Here is a 24,344-nt window from a genome sequence, read left to right on the forward strand (position 1 = left end):
TTAAATTCATGGGGTCATGAATATGTAACTGTCTTTAAATCATTAATAGAACTAACTAGTGAAAACAGAAACCCATTTTATGTCTACGTATTATGAGAAGCTGATCTATAGGTATATCCATATTTCTTCTACATGTGATAAATGTGTGCATGTATATAAAAATGCGCTTTCAGCATAGTATAGCTCACCTACCTGTGTTTCCTGCACAAGTTTTGGTTTCTGCCTTTAATAAAAGGTGACAGTAAAATTGGTCTGATTGAGCTGGAATTGCAACCTTCTCCTGAACACGGCAGTCTCTGAGGCACATTCGCTCACTTGCTCATTCGAGGAGATTCACATGGGAGCTTGTGACTGCAGCTGATCAAAGAGGCAGGCATCTAAACAAAATATGTTGTGAGTTTCTGGATGCTCTGGGCTGAAACATCTCACTCTGAATGAGGGATGCTTTCAGTATGTTCACCACTGTAAGAAGAAAACGCATGGATACCACAGAGGGAGGGAGAGGGGAGAATCAACCAGGGAATGTGCCTGGGTCTCAAAACCTCTGAATTCCCACCTGAGCGAGACAACTTCTCCAGCAACAAGTGTTTGGGAGGCCGGGAGCGATGCCTGTCATGCCCCACAGCTTCACAGCACTGCTTGCACCCGTCTGCTGTCCCGTGATAAAGAAGTGGTCAGTTTTCATCGTGGCACCTATAGCTGTGATACAGCCCGCTCGTTTCTCACCCCGTGTAGCTAGAGGGGTTGCTTGCAGGTGATATGGAAGCATTTAGGCTTATTGCAAATAGAAGCTACGGGAGGAATTAGGGTACGAGGACCAGCGCTTAGGCTGATGGCTCAGACAGAGCAGAATGAACAGGAGAGGGAGGGCAGCCCCGCCGAGAGCTTTCCCATGCTATTGTGCACAGAGAAGGGACAAGAATATGAACTGAATATGGGGCAGCTGAGCCTCATGCCAGCCCCTCGTCCGCCCCACACCATATCATCTTCTGGGGCTGCGGTGCCCCAGAGCCTGTTTGAGGAGCTCTGGGTGGAGATACCTGGGCCAGTGCTGCACCCAGCGGACCTCCTTCACCTGACACCTGTGTCCCACGTGGACTTTGCTCATCTCTCTGGCCTGGAGCCATGGAGCTAGTCCCACCGCAAACAGGATTCGACATAGCAATTGCAATGCTGGCAAGTGCTCTTTATGCGCCTAACTACCAGGGAAGAAATTTGGGAGGATGGGGGTGGGAGGCTGATGCAGATATTCCTATTTTAGCCTCTGCATGGGTTTTCAATGCAATTGTATTGTAACAACTGAATTTCAAGTGGAGTATGTGTTCAACAATTAGTAAAGCTAATTGCCTTCATTGGAGACAAATAGATCATTGCAAGCAATTTATCAGGTAAGCTTGACCAGGAACTTTGCTTTTGGTTTTCTTTTCTTTTTTTTGGATCAGAATACATGAGTTGACAGGGTTGATTTCATCTAATTTCCATTTCGTAAAAATGTCAAAGCTGTCAAAGTGTATTGATTTGTCATTTTCTGAACAGGAAAAAAATTGGATTATTTTAAAATCAAATTATCTTTTATTTTGAAGCTTATTTATAGTGAGAATTAAATCAATGCAGAGAAAATATGACAAGAGATCCCTGTACTTTAAATCAGTAGACATCTACTGATCTTATGGTATGATACTGCTTCATCGTCTCTGGCCCAAAGAGAAAAATCAGTTGATAAGCATCACATACACAGTCACAGGCAAAGTTGGAAACAGAATCTACGTTTATTAATTTTAGTAGGTCACCACTCAGTCCCTTGCAACCTCCTCACCCATCATACAAATAGGTCTATACCTATGCTCGGGTCTATGTTAGATAAGCATAAACCGCTTTCTAATATAAGTAGAAAATCTCAATTGGAAATTCACTAACTCCAGATTTCATAAATCTAATACCGAAAGGAGTGTTTTTCCAAACCCAGATGTCTGTACTGGCATTGGAGTCCTGGGGTTTGCTCGAGTTCTCTGCATGGTTGCTAATTCTTAGGAGGTGCAAAAATGTATCTAAAGGCATAAAATCTGAATTTTAAGACTCCTAGTATGACTTGTGTAAAGTAAGTGAAAAATGATTCATGACTATGCCTTAATGTAATCTCCCTGAAAGAGAAGAAAAGCCCTATTCACTGATTCCCTGAATCGCCGCCTACATGCTTAGGCTTAGTAGCTTGGTGTTCAGCACCTGTGGACGCAGAGATAACGTTCTTTAAACCCTCCAAACATGTTATGTCAGGCTGCATCATGTCATATGTGAAGTGACTTAACGGGATGTGACACGGTGTAGCCCAGCACCGTGCCTGGTCTTGAGAGCCGAGGAGGGAGTTGAAAGGACTCTCAGCCACAGCCATGGTGATTTGAATCCCTGGCTTTGGAGACAATACCGGGCTCAAATGTGACATCGATTTTAAGCAAGTTTCCCTCTTCATGTCATATTTTTCTGATGGAAATCAATGGCAATACCTCAAGCTGATGATGAATATTTGTTCCTTATGAGCTTGGCCACATCATCTTCTCTGTTGCAGAAACCGAAGAATAAAGGGAAACATCACTTTATATCTGCAACGGAACACACTGGGCACAATATTTCCCTACTCACTGTAGCAGCTCTAGTGTAACCCAGTGCAGACAGCTAAAGGTTCAGCCTTGAAAGTAGTAGCACCTTACTTGCATTAAGACTGACATAATTACTTTTTTAGCAAGTTGCATATGATGTTTGTAAGACTCATGGTTTGGCTTCAGGGATTCAAAGAAGTACATTAATTGTGTTGCTCCTGTGGTATTGCTCCTACTTTTTCCTAGTACTAGCAGAGTATTTTACCAATCTCTGCTGCAGAAGGGCTGAGCTAGAAGTCCATCACAAGTGCATCAAGCAACCTTTCATGTCAGATAGCAATTACCCAAATGCAAATCTGGCAACTGTTTGGCAGACTGCTAGAAGCAAGGTTCACTGTCCTCTTCCCTCCTCATTCTTCCTCCTTTTCTTTTTTTTTTTTTCTTCTTTATATTTTGCTTGAAATGTTAAACTGTGTAGTGTCTGCTTTGGGGCTGTTACTTGTCTTCACTTCCCTTTTCACTCCTGACCCTTCCACATGGGAGCCAGAGAGGGAGAGACATGCTGTATTCCTCCAAAAGCTGTCCTTTCACTTGTGTTACCAGAATTAGAGGAGCTTCATAAAGGCCCAGATGCTGACACATCACTTCAGATTTAACAGCACCACTAAAGCACACTCTCTCACCAGTCACCGTGGTCACCCCCCTCACCGAGAGAGGCAGTAATTATAGAGCTGCCATCAGCTTGCCAAATTAGGAACGCATGGCTCTCCCAGCGAAGCGAGGCTTGCGCATTTGTAGACAGTACATCTCCTGCTGCCTAAATCGGGGCACTTATCCATGTGTGCTGATTACATAAATGTACGTGGCATCTTTTCCAATATATTTCCTCACACATGGCTGCCCAGAAACCTTCAAATTAAGGGTACTATCCAGTTTTGTAGGTGAAATACAGAAACTGAAGGGTAACACAATTGGCTCCAAAGAAGAAAGAAAAAACATCCATCTATGGATAATCTTGTTAGATGACCACGTTCTAACGAATAATAATCTATAATAATGCTTAATAATAATGTATAATAATAACAATAACAACAACAATATCTAAATAATAAAAAGAAATACTATTAGAAACAAAATAAAGCTATTCAAATATTTTTTTGTTTCTAGTGGATAATTCTCTGTGTAAGTACAGTCTTTTTTTTTTCAAGACTCCATTCCCATGTGTCTGACAAACTGTTGAAGTTTGTGTTCAAAATTACCTACTGAAACTACTTTCAGTGATTAGGGTAATTTATCTTATGCTAACGGTGTTCATGCAAACCCCAAATGAGCTGGCTGATAGAAGGCAGCAATATTGTAGGGCTAGCATATAGGAAATCTGGTTAATAATCAGAGTTGGCATTTTACACTCTATCCTATTAAAGACAGCAAATCCTATTTTAGGAGTTGGAGACCCTGTGGGTCTGTTGGCGTACAGCAAAGGAGTATGAGAAGCAAAAGTTTAGCATAAATTGAAACTTTCAGTTTGCTACTAAACACTGTTGCTTTTCTTACTAACCCTGCTCAGATACTCATCTATTGGACTTAGGTCACCTGTGTGAAAGCCAGTGATCCCCTCCCCGGTACCCAGGTCGGTCAACCGTAACTGCTTCTAAATTTATATAGGTTAAATAATTTGCAGAAAATTTCTTGCACACCCTGTGACTATGAGTTATGAAAATATTTCATTGTGATTCTTTGCAATCTTAAAGCTCGCATTTAAGTGGGAGTTTCTGGGACAAGGTCTTTAGAAAGAGGTAAAGTTTCAGCGGTAAGACAGGAGCCAGAATGGACTGAGCACTGGTGCTGTTGCTGCTGCCTTTCCAGCCGTCCTCAATCCACAACCACAGTTTCAAAAGAAAACACTGATTTATGTTGCTGCTATGTTCTCATGTTCAGCTTGAAGCCCTGCATGTATTTGTTCAGTCAAGCACTCAAAATCGGTGGCCCCTGCTGAACATTTTGGCTCCAGCCTCCTTATGGCTCAGGTTTCTCCACCTGTTAACCCAGGATGACGCTTAGGCATCTGACTTAAAGTTTGCAAGAATTATTTCACTAGAACTAGAAAAGTGCTTTGAAGTTCAGGCTTGTGTCTACAGTCACCCATTCTGATTGCTTTGTTCTCTTATCCTGCCTTAAAATTCATTTTCCTGAGGAAGTAAATCTCTTCATCAGGCCTTCTCACAGTTAAAAAATACACACAGACAGAAGGTGGGAAAGGCTCCCAAGGCCCATATGCTATACAGCATGTTTCTTGCATAAATATGTCACGGGTATTTTAGTAACCTGCTGCCTTCTGGCATGAGATGTATTCAGCTTCCCATTGTTTGCACAGGCAGTCGGAGCAGGGGAGAGGGAGGATGAAAATCCACAGAGGGAAGTCTCATACTCTTCCGCCTTGTCAGGTTGTGTTCATTTTTGGGGGGAAAAAAACTGTCATTCTCCGATTTGCAGATGTGCTTAATAGTATGAACCACAGTATTATAGCAAGTCATATACCAGTATATCACTTGCTGCAAAGCTTAGAAACAAAGCGGAACAAAAGCTAGCATTGTTCAAATAGGAGAATCTACTCATGCTCCTCTCGGTCTTTACTACGTACTCTATTTGTATGCTAAAGAGGGGACTGAATTCAAATTCACAGCTTTTCTCTTTTTCTTTAAAACGGGCTTTCTGAAACGTGAACATCTGAGGAGATAAGCATTATTTACAGCTTTGATTTATAATCGTTAACCATCATCTAATCTAGGAATGTGAATTTGTTGTCTGTTTGGTTACCTCCAACACTTGTAAGTCCTTATTTATCAGCAGAAACCACACACTTCTAATTTAGTGTGTTAATTTATAGATCTTGCTCAAATCTTATTTAACAGACTGATTTATAAACATTAGACAAAATGATCCAAATGATAAGTGTTAACTTTGCCATCAGATTTATGCATTCCAACTAAGAACACGGCTGTATTTCTTTGATTGGTTTACAAATGATAACATTAATTAGTTCTCTAGCTGTCTGATTAGAAAATATCTTCTATCCTGGCCATTAAGTCCTGATTTATCTTTTTGACATAAAACCATGCCTCATAATTTGTTTCCACAGAGTTCTGATTTATTAATGCAAAGTGCTAAAATTTAAAACATAAATTTCAAAAGCTCTGAAATAAATGTAAAAAAAGAATTCAGACTGAAAAATAATCCTTGGGAGCATAAAGTACACTTTTTTCACAATTTTGTTTAAAGCTTAGGGAAACTACTGAGGGAGTTTGCCAGGAAAGTTTTCCTCTTTTATTCTTCCAGCATAAAAAAGTGTCTGTGTTTGGAAGCACTTACAGCTGCTAGAGACAGAGACATAATTCCAGTGTTACAAGCACGGATGTTCCAGTATTTGATCTGACCGAACTGAGACAATTAGAGGCTCCTGGGGTCAACTTAGGGAACTGGGACACAGTTTGTTTTCACTCTGACAGCATCACCAATATTTTTCTTCTTCGGGAGAACAGCCAAAGTGTTTTTTGTCTTAGTGGGCTGCTTAGAAAGCTGAAGCTACTTATTGGAGAAATTCTTGATTATATAGAATCATAGAATGGTTGGAGTTGGAAGAAACCTTAAAGACCATCTAGTTCCAACCCCCTTGCCATGGGCAGGGACACCTCCCACTAGACCGGGCTGCTCAAAGCCCCATCCAGCCTGGCCTTGAACACTTCCAGGGATGAGGCAGCCACAGCTTCTCTGGGCAACCTGTTCCAGTGCCTCACCACCCTCACAGGAGAGAATTTCTTCTGAATATCTAATCTAAATCTCCCCTCTTTCAGTTTAAAATTGTTACCCCTTGTCCTATCACTACACTCCTTGATAAAAAGTCCCTCCCCATCTTTCCTGTAGGCCCCCTTCAGGTACTGGAAGGCTACTATAAGGTCTCCCCGGAGCTTTCTCTTCTCCAGGCTCAATAACCCCAACTGTCTCAGCTTGTCTTCATAGGAGAGGTGCTCCAGCCATCTCATCATCTTTGTGGCCCTCCTCTGGACCTGCTGCATCAGCTCTGTGTCCTTCTTATGTTGGGGGCTCCAGAGATGGATGCAGTACTCTCTAGTTGGGGGTCTCATGAAAGCAGAGTAGTGAGTAGAGTAGAGGGGGAGAATCACCTCCCTCAACTTGCTGTCCACACTTCTTTTGGTGCAGCCAGGGTGCAGCTGGCTTTCTGGGCTGTGAATATGGCACACTGAAGTTGTGTATTCTTTCTCCAAGCACAGCTGCAGGATTTATGTTTATCAGTACCATGCTCACACCTACTGAGTGTTGAGTTACTGCCTTCTGGGAAAGATACTTGCTGCTCTAGGGATCCTGGGCAGGGCTGAGGAGCAATGGGCAGGGAATAGCCCAGCAGAGACATCCTAAGGTCTCTTGTGCTCAGCAAGAGGGAATTTATTGTTCTCATAAATATTACACAAAATTTAGGTTTTTATTTTTTTTTCCAAGATTCCTCTTCCTTTTTTTCACCTGCTGGACCTTTTGGGTAATTTCCTACCAAGAATTACGTTCTAGAAAGTCTTCTTATTCTTTTGAAATAAGCCTACAGAGAACCATTGGCAGAAAAAGATTTTAAAGTAGAAGGAGCAACAAATATAGGGTAAAGGCTGCAATCATTCTTGAAAATCTGTATAACACCAGTGACTAAAGAAATCAAGCAGAAAGATTTTGGTTTGTTTTGAGTAACTTTACAGACACACCACAGACAAAATGATGCATCACCTATCCAGGTACTTATATGGAATACATTAGATAACCACTAAAGAAGCTTTACCTCCCTGTGATACTACTTCATGACACCAGTACTCAAGCGCCACTGAAAGACTGTTTGTACAATGTGTCACTAAGATCAACAAAAAGTACCTGCAAAATAACTTTCATAGTATTTAATCACCCTCAAATTTACATCCCGGATTAAAGCCTCAGAATAAGAATGCATTTCATGGTTTATTTCATTAAAATAATTACTAGATGCATTTTTGTATTATAATATTGCAGTTCTGAAAGTGAGCCTTTCCCTGGAATCAGTGCAGGATGCACATCTCTCCATTTGTGTGTGTATAAAACCCTTCAGCTTGATGAAGGGGGCCGCTAAAAACACACAGGGTTTGGGAAGCATCTCTTATTGCTAATAAGATTTCTTATTATAAAATGCTGTTTCCATTCACATGCAGCCTGGATGAAGTTCAGAAACTAACCCTAAAAAATTTCACGGTGGTGATCAATCTGAAGAGTTTGGGAGGAATTTTATTTAAGGCAATTTTTTAATTGAAAAAATGCAGAAAAATGTTATTCTGCACTTTAAAATTCTGCATTTTAAAATTCTCCCTAAAATTCTGACTTTTAAGGAGATCTAGAGTTCCTATGCTTTTGGTTTTCACATTTGGCAGAGGATGGATGGTGCTGCTTTATGCATCTGGTATGTGCCCAGATAGAAAATTTTTATGTAAATATTAATATAGATATAAATATATGAAAATATTATTCCCCATACATGACTAATAGACACTTGTTTGGCTTTGCTACTCCATATAATGGAAAGTTACTGTTGAGTCAAGAAGTGGGACAAATGGACAAATTAGCAGTTCCATGCTTAAATAATTATGCAGTCTCTTATGCTTGAGCTAGCACATTTAGAAATAATTTGAGGTTTCTGTGGGTATCTCTATGCTGCTAAATAAAAGAAGAAAGAGGAGAAAGGCTGTTTACTGCACCCCATGCCTCCAAACTGACCGCTCACACAAAGATATAAAATTTCATTGTTCACTCCTAGAACTGATCCAAAAAGACAGTATGGAGCAGATGATTAAACTGTTTGGTCTTGTTCACCTGAAAAAGTCTTCTAATATCGATTCAGGCTTTGTGTCTTTAAACATACCTATACATCCTTTTGTCATGCCCTACAGCATGCAGTATATATACTCCACTTCACGCTATACAAAACCCTCTCTGATGAGCTGCAACCGAGCCCAATGACTTGCAAATCTTTGGTCTGCAAAAAACCACACACAAAATAATAATTTTGTTTTAGGACCACAGGAGTCTCAGAGGAGAGCTGCTGCCTCATGCTAGGACAAAGACCCAAACTACTTACTCTAGTGGGATCTGGTCTTAAACGTTGTGGACACAAGCCAGCCCATGTTACTTGGGCCTTGGGAGCTCACTCTTAGTGCCTGGTCCTCTTTTATTTGGCAGTATAGGCATAGTCAAGATGGGTTGTGAAGTATTGGACACCTCCTTAGGATCCAGTAGCTGAATCCCCATCCTCCCCACCATGTGTATATGAATAGGCACGTATCTCCTATACTTCTTTTGCTGTCAGAGTACCCTTGTGCCACAGGCAGAGCATGAGTACTCTCCTTTCACCCCACACCCAAGGTGAGGAAGGTGCCGGGACTGTAATGACTTGCAATGGGTACTCTGGGGAAGGGCTGGCAGGCCTCAGAAGAAGGATCTTGTCTTTTTGATGCTCATAAGCAATGCCACCACCCGATGATGCCTGGGCAAAATGTGCAAAAAGACAACCACATGAGGGCAAGAATGGCAGAGGAAGGAAGAAAGGAAGGCAGTGAGAGGAGGAAGATCTGCTACCAACCAGGTAATTCTGTTGTTTCCGAGCCCACGACTGTCCTGCTCCTTCCATAGAAAGATCAGATATTGGAGTAAGGAGACCAGTATACGACTGCTGCTTGGAGAGGATGCCATAAGAAAAGAGAGAAAATGGAGAAAATTGGTTCTAGAATTGGGGTAGCTGGTAGTTATTTCAATTAAGTCAGTCATCTGGGTCCTTTATAGTCGCTGTCAAGAAATAAGACACTAGCAAAGCACAATTCCTATCAACCTAAAATAGGCATCTAAAACAGGTCAGACGTACCCTCCTGCACTTGATTACAGAAGGTGCTTAGAAGACCAGGTCAGACACAGACATTTGTGTTGCAAATTCTGAAGTTAGGTGAGATGAATCCCACCTGTATGGAGTACTAAGCAGGTGTTTCAGGACTCAGATCTGGGAATGATCAACCATGACAGGTTGGAAAGGGTGAGTTGGGAAAGGGGCAAACTTAGGGAGAACCAGGAGAATCTCTGTCCCCTGGACCATATCCACCTTCTCAAGACAGGACCAGAAACTCAGAGTCCTGACTCTTACCCTTCCTTTTCCATCCAATAAATGCTTATGAAAAGCACTGGCAAAGCTATTACGGGCTCACACCAATACTGCTGCTGACAGTGGTAACGACTCCATTAGCTTAAGTGACACATTTAGCTGTTTTAATGATTCCCAGTCTGCTGCTGACCTATGCAAATATCAATATGAATCCACAAGATGAAAATAGTTTTGAAAAACAAAACACCAAGTAAATTGCACACATGCACAGAAATACATTAAAGAACATTATTCATCTCCACAAGCTTAATAACGTTCTTTTAATGTTGTTTGTGTGCACAGTAATGGTTTAAATTTCTCTGGCTCTTGAGCATGGAATTATAAGTATCCAAAATAAGATTGGGATTTCAATGAATATCTATCACATCAAAAACTACATAATGGGATTCAAATGCAAAAACTGAACAGAGCTGCAAAATTCATTACTAGCAACTTCATAATACTGCAGTGCAACATTATAAACTGGTTCCTTCCTCCTGACCTGTCATCTCAGCCCCTGTGTCCAGAAGGTTTTATCGAAAATTATGTACTGTACTCCAATCCTTCAATATTGTCCATGTACTCATTAAGGTAACTGTCTTTGCCTGCAAAACCTACTAAATTTTATTTGTGCTTAGCCTTGTTTAGGCAATCTCAACTCCCTAGTGCCACAATTGTCTCAAAGTCCAATGTATGTAAGCACAGCGGCTGATCGTCATCCTTCTCCAATGCTAATGGAGCTTTTAATTCCTTTGTTAACCCTTTGAAAACGCCAAGTAAAGATTTACAATCTCCCTGTCCCTGCAGGGCCTCTGAAAAGGAAACCATCCAGATGGCAAAGCACAGTTCTGCAGTAACCCTCTCCCACAACTGCCAAATGCTGGAATGTGCTAAAGGCGCTGAATGCTCAGCACAAGAAATTTCGCAACTCATTAGCAATGCCACATCAAAATAATAAAGAACAAAACCCAAAATGAAGCCCAGCAGGCTGCAATCCCAGGGGTTAGCTGTCAGCATCCTAGATAAGAAGTTGATGTCATGATTTGCACAGATAATGTTTCTTGACCGCTATTTTGCACTACAAAAATGTTACAAGCCTAAATCCACAAAAAAAGTTGAAAAAAGTTATTGACTCAATCACCTTTTGAGGATGCAGCTGCTGAAGGGTTTAGAGCTCTGCTGGTATCTTTTCAAGAATTAGAAGCCAAATTATTAGATTATTCTTCCCCCCCCAAAGAAAGGGTAAAGATGCTTTTGCCACCTTAATTTTTACACTAATCTTTCATGAAAGAATGCTGGGGGAGTGTGAAACTGATTTTAAACTCCTTTTGGCAAAAAGAAGCAGGAACTGAGCTCTGGGATATCTGAAATTCTTTCCCCTAGAACTCCTCACTGCAAGCTGACCTTTTCTGTATTCAGCACTGAGGACGTCATGCTATCTACTGGTTACCCACAACAAACTTGTTTTTTCCAGCTGTCTGGATTTTCTGAAGGGAGAGAAATGAGTACATTTTAAAAGAAGTCAAATTACTTACTGCCGGATTATTTACATTAACCAATTCTGCTTCTCATCCATGAGCAAACTTCAGTTTTCTGAACTCGTTTGGTATTGAAGGTGACTCAATAAATGCATTCTGCAAAAGTATTTCAGCAACTGGGAAGCTCTTCAGCTGCTCAATACAACTACTGCTTGAAGAATTCATCCATTTGTAATTTGATATTCCCGCTAAAATTTAGTGGCCCACTCACAAGTCACTGTCCCTGATGTTTGATGGATCACAGGGTTGACAACTGGCCAGTTTCCAGCTACCCTTGACTCATCTGAGCCACTGCACACATACTGATTAGCACAGGGCCACACGCCTGCATGTCTCCCGGTACTCCCTAAATTATTATTTATTTGTTTTGTGAAGTAGCAGCCTCAACTGGCTAACCAACCAAACTTTTTATGAGCCCAAAGTAAGGAAGTCAGCGGTGGTACCAAAATGTTTGATGAATTTTAAAACAGTAATTGCATATCAGAGTTTGTATTCACACGTTGCTTCCCCTGCTCCCTTGGAGGATTACCTTGGGGGACAGAAGATCGCTCCGGCGGGTGCTTCAGAGTGAGCCAACAGGAGGTCTGCAGCGGTATGGAAAGTTGCATGGCACGTAATAAGCATGAGTTGAGGATACTGTCATTACCTTCCCCTTCTCCTGCTTCAGCCCCCACCGTCCCCTGGCTCCTTGTCTCCTCCTCTCCCCCTTTGCTGCCTCCCTCCATCCCTGACTCTCCTTCTCACTTGCTCTTGTCCCTCCTCTCATGTACAGCTAGACATCCAACACACTAATGGGAACAGGTGTGACCCCCATCTCCTGCCTTCTGAGGACTGGCTCTACTATTTTGCCTTAAAAGAAAAAAAAATCTTCTCTGGTCCTGTTTGATGATGGGATTTTAGTGGCATAGAGACACCATTAAGCAGAAGCCAGCTCCTGTCTCATTCTGGAAAGGGTGTATTCAGGTTCCTGGGCATTTGACTATGTGATTCCAGTCGTTACAGGTTTTATGAAAAACTTAATTATATAGGCCAATTTGTAATAAAATTCATTGTGGGAGCATCTGATGTGAGTTGATCTCCATGATGGAAAAAAGAGTAATTCCTACATTGCACTGAAAATCAGCTTCTCGCAACTTCCTTCAAAGTCCTCTTGCTGTGCGAAGCTGGCATTTGATTGCTGCCTGCAGTTTCACAGGTCCCTCCTTGGGGAACTCCTAAATTACCCTAATATTTTGGCAGACGTGACAAGGACATCCTTGAGGTAGGGTTTTAATTAGGTCATAACAGGACCAATAGTAGGTTATACAACAGGAAGGCTGCACCTTTTTATGTAGAGGTATGTGATCATAATGCTGGAGTCAAGACTGTCATTTCCATTATAAATCTTATATATGTTTGGGGTTGCTATCTCGGTTGCAAATATTTTCTTCTGACTGACAAACCCATAATTTGGAAGCAAAAATTTACACCGGATGGAAAAAAACTGCAGTTTGGTGCTTTGGTGTTTCATGCATTGTATTTGGAGACAAAATAGAATCAGCCTCCATTAAAAAAAACCAAACGATAAAAACCTACCAGGGCCAAACAGTGATCTAAAATGATGTGTCTCAGGGGAAGCAAAGAAAGATATTCATAAAGGCTAACATTAGCCTTGGGAAGGAAGTCTGCTGTATTCCCTTTATGGCCTAAAGTAATGAAGGCTCCTCCACAGGCGATTTGGAGCAAGAGACTGACTTTAGGTGCTTTGAATATAGCCCCCTGCAGGAATCTGTCTCTCCGCTGCCTGCGGGCACGCGCTTGCTGGCTGCAGAGGGTGTTTCTGAATATGCCTCTTAATGTTTTAATAATGCACTAATAAAAGAGAGCATCCAGGGTTGGAGGAATTAAGCCATTGCAGCGGTCGACAGGGTTTTAGGAACCACCACCACCACCAGCAACAAAAATTGCCCCTTTTTCTCCCTCTGGTCTGGGTGTGAGCCGAGCACCTCTCTCACACAGCTCTTGCCATGCTTTTACTCCCCATGGCATCAGGCTGTGAGGGCTTGCCAGAGTGTTGATCCTCAAGCATCCGTTTTTATTAACAAGCTGAGCATTTGGGGGAGAGGGAATATATCCCAAACTTAATCGTGTCTACCAGGCTTGCCTGCCTATAAAATCCGAAACGACAATAAGGTGACTCACTGCTTAGTATTCTTAAGGGAAGAGCAAGATCCCAGAGGACCGGAGCTTATCATGACTGCACACACTGAGGTCCTTTTGAGGAAATGCCCTGAAAGCTCTTTATAAGCTTTCTTACAGAATGTAACTAGTATTAATTCATGGGGATGTTTTGTCCAAGAGAAGTATCTATTCAAGGAACTCTGTACTTCATAGGCGGGAGCAGACTAAGCTTCCTTCAAAGCACTCCGCTGGGCTGTAGAAGGTAGCAGCAGGACTTGTGACACACATGCATTTTCAATTCCCGTCTCATAATTGTAGGAAAGGACTTACTTTTAATTCTTTGAAGCTAAAGCAGAACAGAACCCAACCCATGTTTTTTTCCAGCTTCAAGGTACTTAAGAGCTTCCTCTTTTTCATGGACTGTTTTTGTTTCTGAAACTGTCAATTCTCCCTTAGCCCTAAGCCACTGATGCTTTGTGCTTTGAATGTAAATTAAGAGACACTCATCAAATTATTTTGACTGGCTGATCAAAATTTAATTTCCTTGAGTCTTGAATTTTTTTCCTCACACTAAATTACGTATAAAACCGATTCTCATATCCTTTATTTTCAGATAAGGTTACACAGACAGATTTAGGTTAATACAGATGGTAAACAAATGCAACAAATAATGAGATCTTAAACCATTTCATGGGATTACTGTTCTACTAACACGGCAGAACACAAGTCTTGCACAGCACCAACAAGTAAAGCTGAAAGATGCAATCAAACATTGTGGTCTATAATTGAGGATTTGGGCAAAACAGGATTAACACATTTTTCTGGCGAGCTGTAGAGTAAATTACAGCTGCTCGAAGGGAACTACTCCAAACTGGTGACTGGAGAAACCTCTAGACCCGTGGAGAACTCTAGAATTTCAGGATACCTTAGCTACGTTTAAAGTATGAAATGCCGAGTATGAGCAGAATTCATGTGATTATTTTTTTTCTCTGTAGCTTTAGCATATCACCAGTGAGAGGATGCCGATAGTACTAGGTCATGCAGAAGAAAAGCTGTCCTGGATCAGCCCTGAGATCGCTCTTGCCCAGCACTGTTTCCAACAACATACATACAGATTTCTAGGAAAGAGTAAAAGCATATTTGGATTACTTCCCCTGTGTAGTCTCCCAGTTGCCAACAGTCTGCAACTCAGATGTTTTTTTTAAGTCAAATGTGGATTCTAAGTGCTCAGTAAAGCTAGAAGAGTTTTCCAGACTCCTTGACTTAGTTTAAACCTTGGGGTTTTTTTTGGTAGCAAGGCCACAGGTATGGCTACAAATTGTACAGAGATCTACGTGTGTGAGACAAAACTTAGTTGCTCAACTTAGATGCTCTGCATTGAATTATGGAGGCATTGGCATCCCTTCACTGACCACATAACGAAGTGATGCCCCAAACTAACTTTGGCACCTATCATTAAATGCATAAAAAAAGGCTAAAGCATATAGTGTGAGTACCCATTTTGTGTGAAAGGTAGGTTTTTAATTTATTTGCTTTTGGGGTTGGGTGGGAAGGGATAAGGTTTGGAAGATAAAGGAAGATGCCAAAAATAATTTTTCAGACTTATCATGTGCTAACAACAGGTAAAGTGCTCTTCACAGGGTGTGCAAAGGCCTAGAGAGCAGCTCACCCAACCCAAGCTTAATTAGCAGCAAGGTCCATCCCTGCCTGGACTTTCAGCATTTGGCTGAGTTTGGCTTTTCCTGGATGTTGGTTACAACCACGAAATTTCTGGCCTGGCACCAGAGCCACAGGCGAAACTCTTTGCTGGAATCACTATTTCAGCACAGACTTCTAACGGTTTCTTTGGAGGTGAGGGGGAAGAGATTAGTTTTGTTTTTTTAAAGATTGAATACATTTGAAGAGTTGACATTATTGCCTGGAGTTATTGGTTTTACAAGACACTGTGAACAGGCCTTATTAATTTTTATATATTACCTTTTATATTTTATGATGAAGTGTGAATTTAGATCAGTATTTGTAGGAACACTGAGTTTGCAAACACACTTTGCAAATATACTTAAGTTCTAATAATTACAGAACCTGCTTCTTTCAATCTGTTTTTTCAGTAAGATCCAGTGAACCCTTAAATGTAAATTTAGAAGTACTCCTTAACTTTATTTTTCAAGAAAAAAAAATAAAAAAAATAAAATATGTTTCTACTGTACCAAAAAAATGAAAGGAGCGTGCACCACATCTAAATGTAATCATGTTGAAGTGAAATCAATTCCACAAACCACTTTTAGATCTTTCCTTTAGTTTGTGGATTTAAATTGCTTCTAAAATCTCATTAACCAAACCTCTGTATGGAAAGATTCAAGCTTTGCTATGACAAAAGGAGGCTGTTCCCGACCCATATACACCCTTCACATTCATTTTCACACCTCATGCTGCAGAGATAAAAATACTCTATTTTTGGCAGACATGATCTGAACATTGTCGTGACCTTAGACTTTGGGACGGCTTTAAAAATCAGAACATGGAGTTGGAATTTTATGTTAAATAAAGTATATGAATCATAAAATTATGGATGCAGATTATTTATTTAGGATGACTGTTAAATTTTAAGGGATTCCCATATGTGGATTAACTCTGCTTGCATGTTTCTTATCTTGAAGATTTCTTATATCGCTTCTTTCCTACACATTTCAAAGTTGATTTCTGACTTTTTAACTAGTTCAATGTACTAAAATTGTCTGAAAATACACATAAATGTTGCACTTGTAAAATTATTATTAAAATTATAAAATTATTATTATTATTTGTTTGATTTGGTTTGGTTTTTTTAAGAATTATTTGCCATGTGAAAGTGGCAACATTAAAATATAAGTAATTTGGAAGATTCCAATCAGATTCAGTCCAAATCTCTGGCTTTGTTATTAATTTTTTTTTTTCACTTCTGTTGGATTTGGACTTGTCTGTCCGTACAGACAATAACAATGTCTTTCCTGATAGTTCATTGCCTTGGGTATTTATTCCTGTATTGACACGATTTAAGATTGCTGAAGGACAACCAAATGCCTTATGTCTAGATGAAGCAAATCTGCAAACCTTAAATCTGACAGATTATCATCATGTCTTTTAAAAAATCTTGCATGATTTATACTTGCAACTGTATATCAACAAGTGGTGTAGTTTGGGCCAGATTGGCCACTGAGACTAGTGTGGTGACTAGCTAACTTTAGAATAGCAATACTGTATTATAAGGGAGTGATTTTTAATAACCTTTTTTCCTAAAAGGTAAGAGATGGTGCTATTTGTACTGTTATAAAAAGAACATGACCCTGGACCTTCTTATATGTATATTAAAAGTTCTTTGCTTATGATGATAGTTTACCCTTGTTTCATATAATCAAAATGTTTTAAATAATAGAATACAAGGAAGTGTATATGGGGTGAGATACCAAGAACTAAAGCAAAGGCTTAAGAGTTCTGTCTATGATCTATGTACGAGTAGCATAAGTCAGAACTGAAATTAACATTTCCTGAATAATGTTATAAAGTATTTTTATTCTTTAAAATATTGCTTTGATAAATGAATGCAGCTCACTGTAGGTGTGCACCAAGAAATATGTTCCATCTGCTCTTTCATCTTTCCTATCCAGGGTTCATAGGCTCCTCTACATTTCATATAGCAGGCCCACATAGAGTTTGGACACACGTTAACTCTTATCTTTCTTGCCAGCATCTCTTGGGTTAGTGCTGGGGTCCATCTTCCCGTTCTCCCCTGGGAGTTGCTAACCTGAGCTCTCTTCTGACATTCCTGTTACACTGGGTCAATGCGAACTTCAGCTGTTAAATCCTACCTTGTCCTTTCATGAATATTCTTTTCCAGAATGGAGTCATGGACATCGAGTTATCTTAAGGACTCTCATCCGAGTCCTTGCAAAGTCAGACCCTGCCTGTGACCTAAGAAATGGTCAAATATAAATTTTAGGCAAGATATATGTCTTGGGTATTATTCTTGATGAACTAGCAACAAGAGATGATGAGTCCCTTAATACCGTATTTTAAAAAAATGGAGGGTTCACATAGCAACACCAGTGGTAATGGGATTACATTTCAAAGAAGCAAGATTTTGTACAGGAGAATTTTAGATCTGGAGGAAATTTTAAAGGTTGTCAGAGTGATTTTTGGCATGGGGATCAGGGATTATAAAACTCGCTGAGTCAAAATCCTCTAATGCTGAAAATTCCGAGGCTTTCAAAGAGGCACAACCTCTCTGAAATTAATTAATACATAATATTATAGTAATAATAATTAAGATTAATTCAGAATAATATAGCAAAAATTCACACTTCTGGAAAAGAAGTACTCAAGGAAGAAGGGAACAACAGTGAACAAGAGGAAAATGTGGGATGGCAAGGGATGTTTTCTTTGCTCCCTGGCCCTGCCCAAGAACATCCTGAACACGTACCCTCATGAAGCCAGTTGGCTCTGGTGGCAGAAGTGGTGAGAGACAAAAGTCACTGGGAAATATGTAGGGTTGGTGAAAAGGTGACCAGGCCTAACACAGTTCTCTGGTAATCCTGCAGGTTATTGTATGGATTCCAGGGCCTAATCTGAGCACGGGAGGGGGTGCCCTGAGCCCAAGAAGAAAGAGCTGTAACACAACTTTACAAGTAGCAGAAATTAGATGAAATGTGAAAAAGTAAAATATAGGTGGGGAAAAAAATTGTCGGAAATGGTAAAAATATTTTCCCTAGGTACTAGCTGAAGACCTAAATGTTTGAAACATAGTGAGATAAAACATATACATTTAAACGTACATTGGTTTTCCACAGTCTCTCGCAGGTTCCTTCTGCTGGGAACTTCTATCGTTCTGATCTTTCCCTCTGTTCCTCCTCTGTCCTTAATCAGACTGCGCACCCTCGCTTGCCATTTGAATGCCCTCCAGTGAACACTAAGCAGCGCCACCAGCACCTGTCAGGTTTTGTTTCTTTTGCCTTCTTTCCCAGAAGGGGAAGATCTCTTGCAATTTAAGCCCTTTCAATCTAAAATTAATGATTTGTAACGTTCTTATTTTTTCCTAGGTTTGAAAATTTAAAATAGGAAGAATGTTATTTTTTCCCATTGTACATAAACACATACATATTTATTAGGTTAGAAGTGAACAAAAGGACAAATAAATGAGAAAATATAAGAAGAAGGAGGAAAAATTGTTATATTACGCTGACATATATTTTATGCAGCCTTACTATTAACAACAGCCATAATAAGGATCTCTCTGCCTGTATAGGGGCCTCATTCTGGCAGATGTAAAAGCATGAAAACCCCACAGAGATCAGAAACAGGGTTTACAGGATGATGTCCCAAATGAAGAACTAGTTTCAGGTTGCTAAAATGGGGATTTTCTTACTTTAGGAATTTCAGATTTCTATAGCCATTTAAGTTAAGTCATATTGATGGTTCTACATTTTCTTTCCTCTGCCTAAGTGAGATTTTCTTCTGAAATAACATTCAGAGAAGCCCATTTTAACCGTGCATATAGAATCCCTTTTGCATTTGAAAAATGTGCTAATGTGTGCAGGATGTATTATTCATATCATGCCTGCTGTAATTTACATACCTCAGGAAAAAGTATTCACGTTCTGCGTTGTCATTTATTGCACAGACAATACTGATAATGCTCACCAGAGTTGTGTGACTGTCTTAAAGTACAGTTGTCAGTCACCATGGAAATTTAGTGTAACTAAATAATCTTAGCACACAATTTACATTCCTTTATACATTATTATAATATTCCTTATACTTAGCGGCAATATTTCCTGAGTACTTTAGCAAATGGTGTAGTAATGGTATTCACTTATTCAGAAAAAGCAAAAGGGTGTACTTTTAAGAGCATGCACTGGAGCATGTACTGTAGGATTCCATACCTATTTTCCTAATAGATCAAAGTTTCATCGTTTACAAGCAAAAGAATATTGGTCTTGCATCTTCCTAATAATGAATTCTGCAAACTAAATCTGAAATTTGAAATTCAAGATGAGTTTTTCTGGCTTTGAATATGAAAAAATGTGCCACGAGAACCTAATAAAGTTTTTCACAAAAACTACAAGACAATACAACTCTGTAGCTATAATGTAGTTCCATTAGAAATGAAAAATTACAAGATTCAATTTTTATCTTTTACAGTAAGTAAGAGCCAAACAGAGATCCAAACCCATCAAATGAAAAAAATGCTATCACAAGCTGACAAGGAAACCAAGAGAAAATACTCGCAAGCCAGAAATCCTCGATCTCTTCTATAATCATATAAATAATTTCCAAAGGAGAAAGAGATCTACCCTAGAAAATTGGCATAGCTTTTCCTCCTCCCTCTCTTTTAATCAATGGAGAGAGGGAAACTGCACTTGGGACTCAAGGATCTATACAGTAAGATACTGGGACTTATAAGAAGAGTTGACTATAATAGATTCCTGACCAGAAAAGTTACTATGCCATCAGAGAGCATGTTGCTGTTGCTCTGTTTCCAGTGCTGAGAGAGCTCTAAAATGCTTAAATAGACAAGAACTTGCACAGCCTTTATCTCTGCAGGCTTCGCTCAAGGCACAGAGGACGGGCCGCTTGTATTCCTCTGCTGAATCACACAAGACACCTCCAGGTCAGCCCATGTCCCCGGAAGTTTTCAGCAACTCTCCTGCTCTCTCAGAGTGGTGGATTCAACACTGCTGCTGCCCACATCTTAGGGCCCTGCCTCTCCTTACCCACAGCCGCCTGCTTCACCTCTCAGGAGGAGTCTTGTTTCTCTTTCTACCCCTTGCATGGCACCGACAGAGCCACTCATTTTCCCTCAAGGCATGTTCCTTCAATAGGGCTCTATGACTGCTCCTACTGCACCACAGCAGCTCTGCGGCTCCCACTTTTCTTCTCTGTTCATGTCAGGCTTCCTCATCCTTCCCCTTCCACGTCCTTCTTTCACCATTTCACTTCCCTGCACCTATCTTTTCTGTGTATCAGCCTACTTCTGTCTGATATTCTGGAGCCTGTATTTGAACTATACATTTCATTATGTTTTCTCAAGAAGTATGAAACAGTGAAGTTCTTAACTCAAACCCTTTGTGAATTCAAGCCAAATCAAAACAAGAAATCTGGCCTGTGAGCCGCATATCTGCCACCCAAGCTATTGCTGATGCTTACTAAACACTTCTTTGTTGTCTTTGTTATTCTATAGGACCTCAGAAACAATCTGGTCACTGTCAATCTGCACTTTAAATGCAGATCTTGCTGTTTTGATTCAGAAACACAACTACTATCTTTAATACCGTTCAAGGCTTATCTCTGTTGCCTGTATACCCTGCTGTATTTGATCAGAGGTCGATGTGATCTGAGCGCTCTGTTTCCTGATACTATTCTGGGTTCAATAGATTCTCTTTTGCCAGGAGCTGTAAGTGTGAATCCAGATGTTCCCTGCTTAGAAGCAAATGCTTTTTAGTATGAATTGTTTCAGGCAGTAATGCTTAAAAAAGCCAAAAGTAACATGTTTTCCTGCAAGAACCTTTAAACAAGAACTTATTTAAGTCAGAAACTCTTCACCTAAACTGCCTGGCCCCGGCTCACTTGCACAGTTTTTCTTATACATGGCGATTTCTAAGGTATCATCTATGTCATTTAAGGGTTTGCAAAGATCAGGTGCGGAGTGCTGTTGTTTAATAAAACTTGACGATGAAGACAATGGATACAGACTGTTCTTGTAGCTTCCTACGGTTGCACAGCTTTGCAGGGAAGGAACCCTTCATGAAAAACCAGGTGGTTTTCCTTTACCCGTTAGCCAATTTCAGATTCTTCTTCAGTTTAGGAGATGAGCAAGCTACTAAGCAAAACAAGCCGCAAATTTAATTCTATGCATAATAACAAATATTCATATTAAGGCCTTATACCTAGTGCTTGCTAGACTTGTAGTCTGACAGAATATGTAGAGTGTCTCTCATGGTCTATTAATCTGTCTTAAAGAATGACAGATATTTGTAAGTCCTTTTCAGTTCTCACTTCATTTCATGGAAAAACTATCACAGATTAAATGGTAGAGAATAGAGGCCTCATGTTAGATTCATCCATTGTATTGCAGAAAAGTTAAGTGCAATAGGGTCTTCCTGTTCTGCACTAATGACTAGAATTTATAGCGTGCTTTGCTGACTTTTGTAAATTAGTGAGAATGTCTGACTTATTTTAAGATTACTGTATTACAGAAGGAGTTTTTTTATTTTACAGCTGTGTTTAAGGAACAGTCAAAACCAGAAGCAATAATGATACAACTAGTGCAACTGTAAGAGATAAGAAAGAGCTTTATATATAATCCACGTTGTGGTGCCATCATCTGTATGGAATCCTCTGATTAGTCATGCTGCCGAGCTGTGCCTCCTTCTCCGGCACAGGGTTGTGCAGTCTGCTAATGAACTATTTAAAGCTAACACCTCAAAAGCATTAATAGCACCTTTTAATGAACCCACTCAGACTACTTCTTTCCAGTTATCTTGACATGTGGGTTGAGTTTAAACAACTTACACTATATAATACTATAAAGGAAATGTGCTGTAGCATATCCTGTAGGACTAGCAATCTCAGTATGATCAGCCTTCCCTAAACACACTGCTGTCAAATATGCAGTTATTAGTAAAGCAAAGCTTTCACGTTAAAGAGAAGCATCCAGATTTTCACTTTACAGAAGATGATCTAGGAAATTCTATTGCAATGAACAAATATTGCTCCCACTGATACAATCAAGTTCCTCTCTGGTGCAATCATGTTATTCCAGTTTTACACCTGTATAGCCAAAATGAGAATTGGTCTGTGTGTCTTCTCCAGACTAATACTCATACAAACAGCACTCCACCCCTCTATGAAGCTGTGATTTTAGTAATTTTAGTAAACACTCACTACACTGAATCATACAAATCCTTTAGAAAGTACCGTTTTCAACTAAATTTTACAGGTAATTCTTGTTTCACTGAAGTGCAGTTTTCCTCTAATCATATGAAGAAATCAGGCTAAAAAGCCAAGAGGCCTGCATAGATGAACAAGGAGCTCCCAGACAAACTCAAACTCAAAAAGCAGGCCTATAGAAGGTGGAAGCAAGGACAGGTAGCCTGGGAGGAATACAGAGAAATTGTCCAAGCAGCCAGGGATTAGGTTAGACAAGGTCAAACCTAGATAGAACTAAATCTGGCCAGGGACATGAAGGGCAACAAGAAAAACTTCTCTAAGTATGCCAGTGATATAAGGAAGCCTAGGGAAGGTGCAGGGTCTCGCCATAAGGAAACAGGAGACCTGGCTACCTGGGACATGGAGAAGGCTGAGGTACTCAGTGATTTTTTTTGCCTCAGTCTTCACTGGCAAGTGCTCCAACAGCAACGCCCAAGTCACAGAAGGCAGAGGCAGGGACTGGGAGAATGAGGAACCTCACACTGTAGGAGAAGATCAAGTACGAGACCATACCTGAAGGTATGCAATTCCATGGCACCTGATAAGATTCATCTGTGGGTCCTGAGGGAACAGGCAGATGAAGTCGCCAAGCCACTTTCCATTATATTTGAAAAGTCATGGCAGTCTGGCGAAGTTCCCACTGACTGGAAAAGGGGAAACAAACCCCCCATTTTCAAGAAGGGAAAAAAGGAAGACCCAGGGAACTACAGGCCAGTCAGCCTTACCTCTGTGCCTGACAAGATCATGGAGCTGGATCACCCTCCTGGAAACTTTGCTAAGGCCAGAACTCTGTTCAAGGCCAGGTTGGATGGGGCTTTGAGCAACCTGGTCCGGTGGAAGGTGTCCCTGACCATGTCAGGGGGGTTGGAACTAGGTGGTTTTTAAGATCCTTTCCAACCTAAGCCATTCTATGATTCTATGATTCTATGATATCAACTCCATATCATAAAACCAGTGAGCCAATGGAGAACTGATATGGTTAATTACTTCTGGCATTTCCACACCATGTTTTTCCCATTGTCCATTCAAAATCATGAGTGATATTTTTGCTACAACCCCTGAATGTTTTCAATCAACTTTAAAACAAGGGTTTAAAAGTGATTGCCCTAAAGCCCTCCATATGCAGTGGAGATATTGTGAATACACTGCAAGCAGTTGTTAGTCACACTGTAAAGGCAAATATTGGAAAAGAAACTGAAAGGAAAATAAACATATAATAGGAATGTGAATTTATTTCTCAAATTATCTAAAAGTTGCTCTGTTACATCTCTTGTATCTTAAATCCATTGTCAATTTCTATACTGCCTTTCTGACCCACTGTAGGTAGTAGTTCCTGTTTCGTAGGGAAGCTGGTACAGACCTGCATGCCATACTTCCATCATTGCTTTTATTTATGCAGCTAAATCCTAATACTAAAGGAGAAAAATTAAGTCAGGTTTAAGTTAAACCACTAAATGATTCTGGGTAACAGGCTGCTTTTATCTGTTATTTATTTTTATTTCATGCAGCCCTGCTGAAAGATGCATTGTCATGACATGTGAGGAGACAAACACAGTGGAGGACCAGATTGAACTGGAGTGAAACCTCACAGTATCATCCATACAACCCAGTGGAGTGTCCTGACAGCAATCTAAGCACTGAACCATTCCCAAGTTCTGTCAGGGAGCAGCAAAACTGGGTGGCTCTGAAAATGATCTCACAAGATACTGATGTGGACTTTAGCAGCAACAGATTAATCTCAGGGGACAGTTGCTCATTTATCTTATCAGCACCTACCGTTAATGGTCCTACCACCCCAGTGTCAATGTTCCAGGTTAGAGCAGAGCTATGAGTAAACATGCTCCAGCTGTAGGATAAGCATACCTATTTTGTCTGAATCTT

This window comes from Rissa tridactyla, chromosome 1 (assembly GCF_028500815.1).
Source record: "Rissa tridactyla isolate bRisTri1 chromosome 1, bRisTri1.patW.cur.20221130, whole genome shotgun sequence".
Taxonomy (NCBI): Eukaryota; Metazoa; Chordata; class Aves; order Charadriiformes; family Laridae; genus Rissa; species Rissa tridactyla.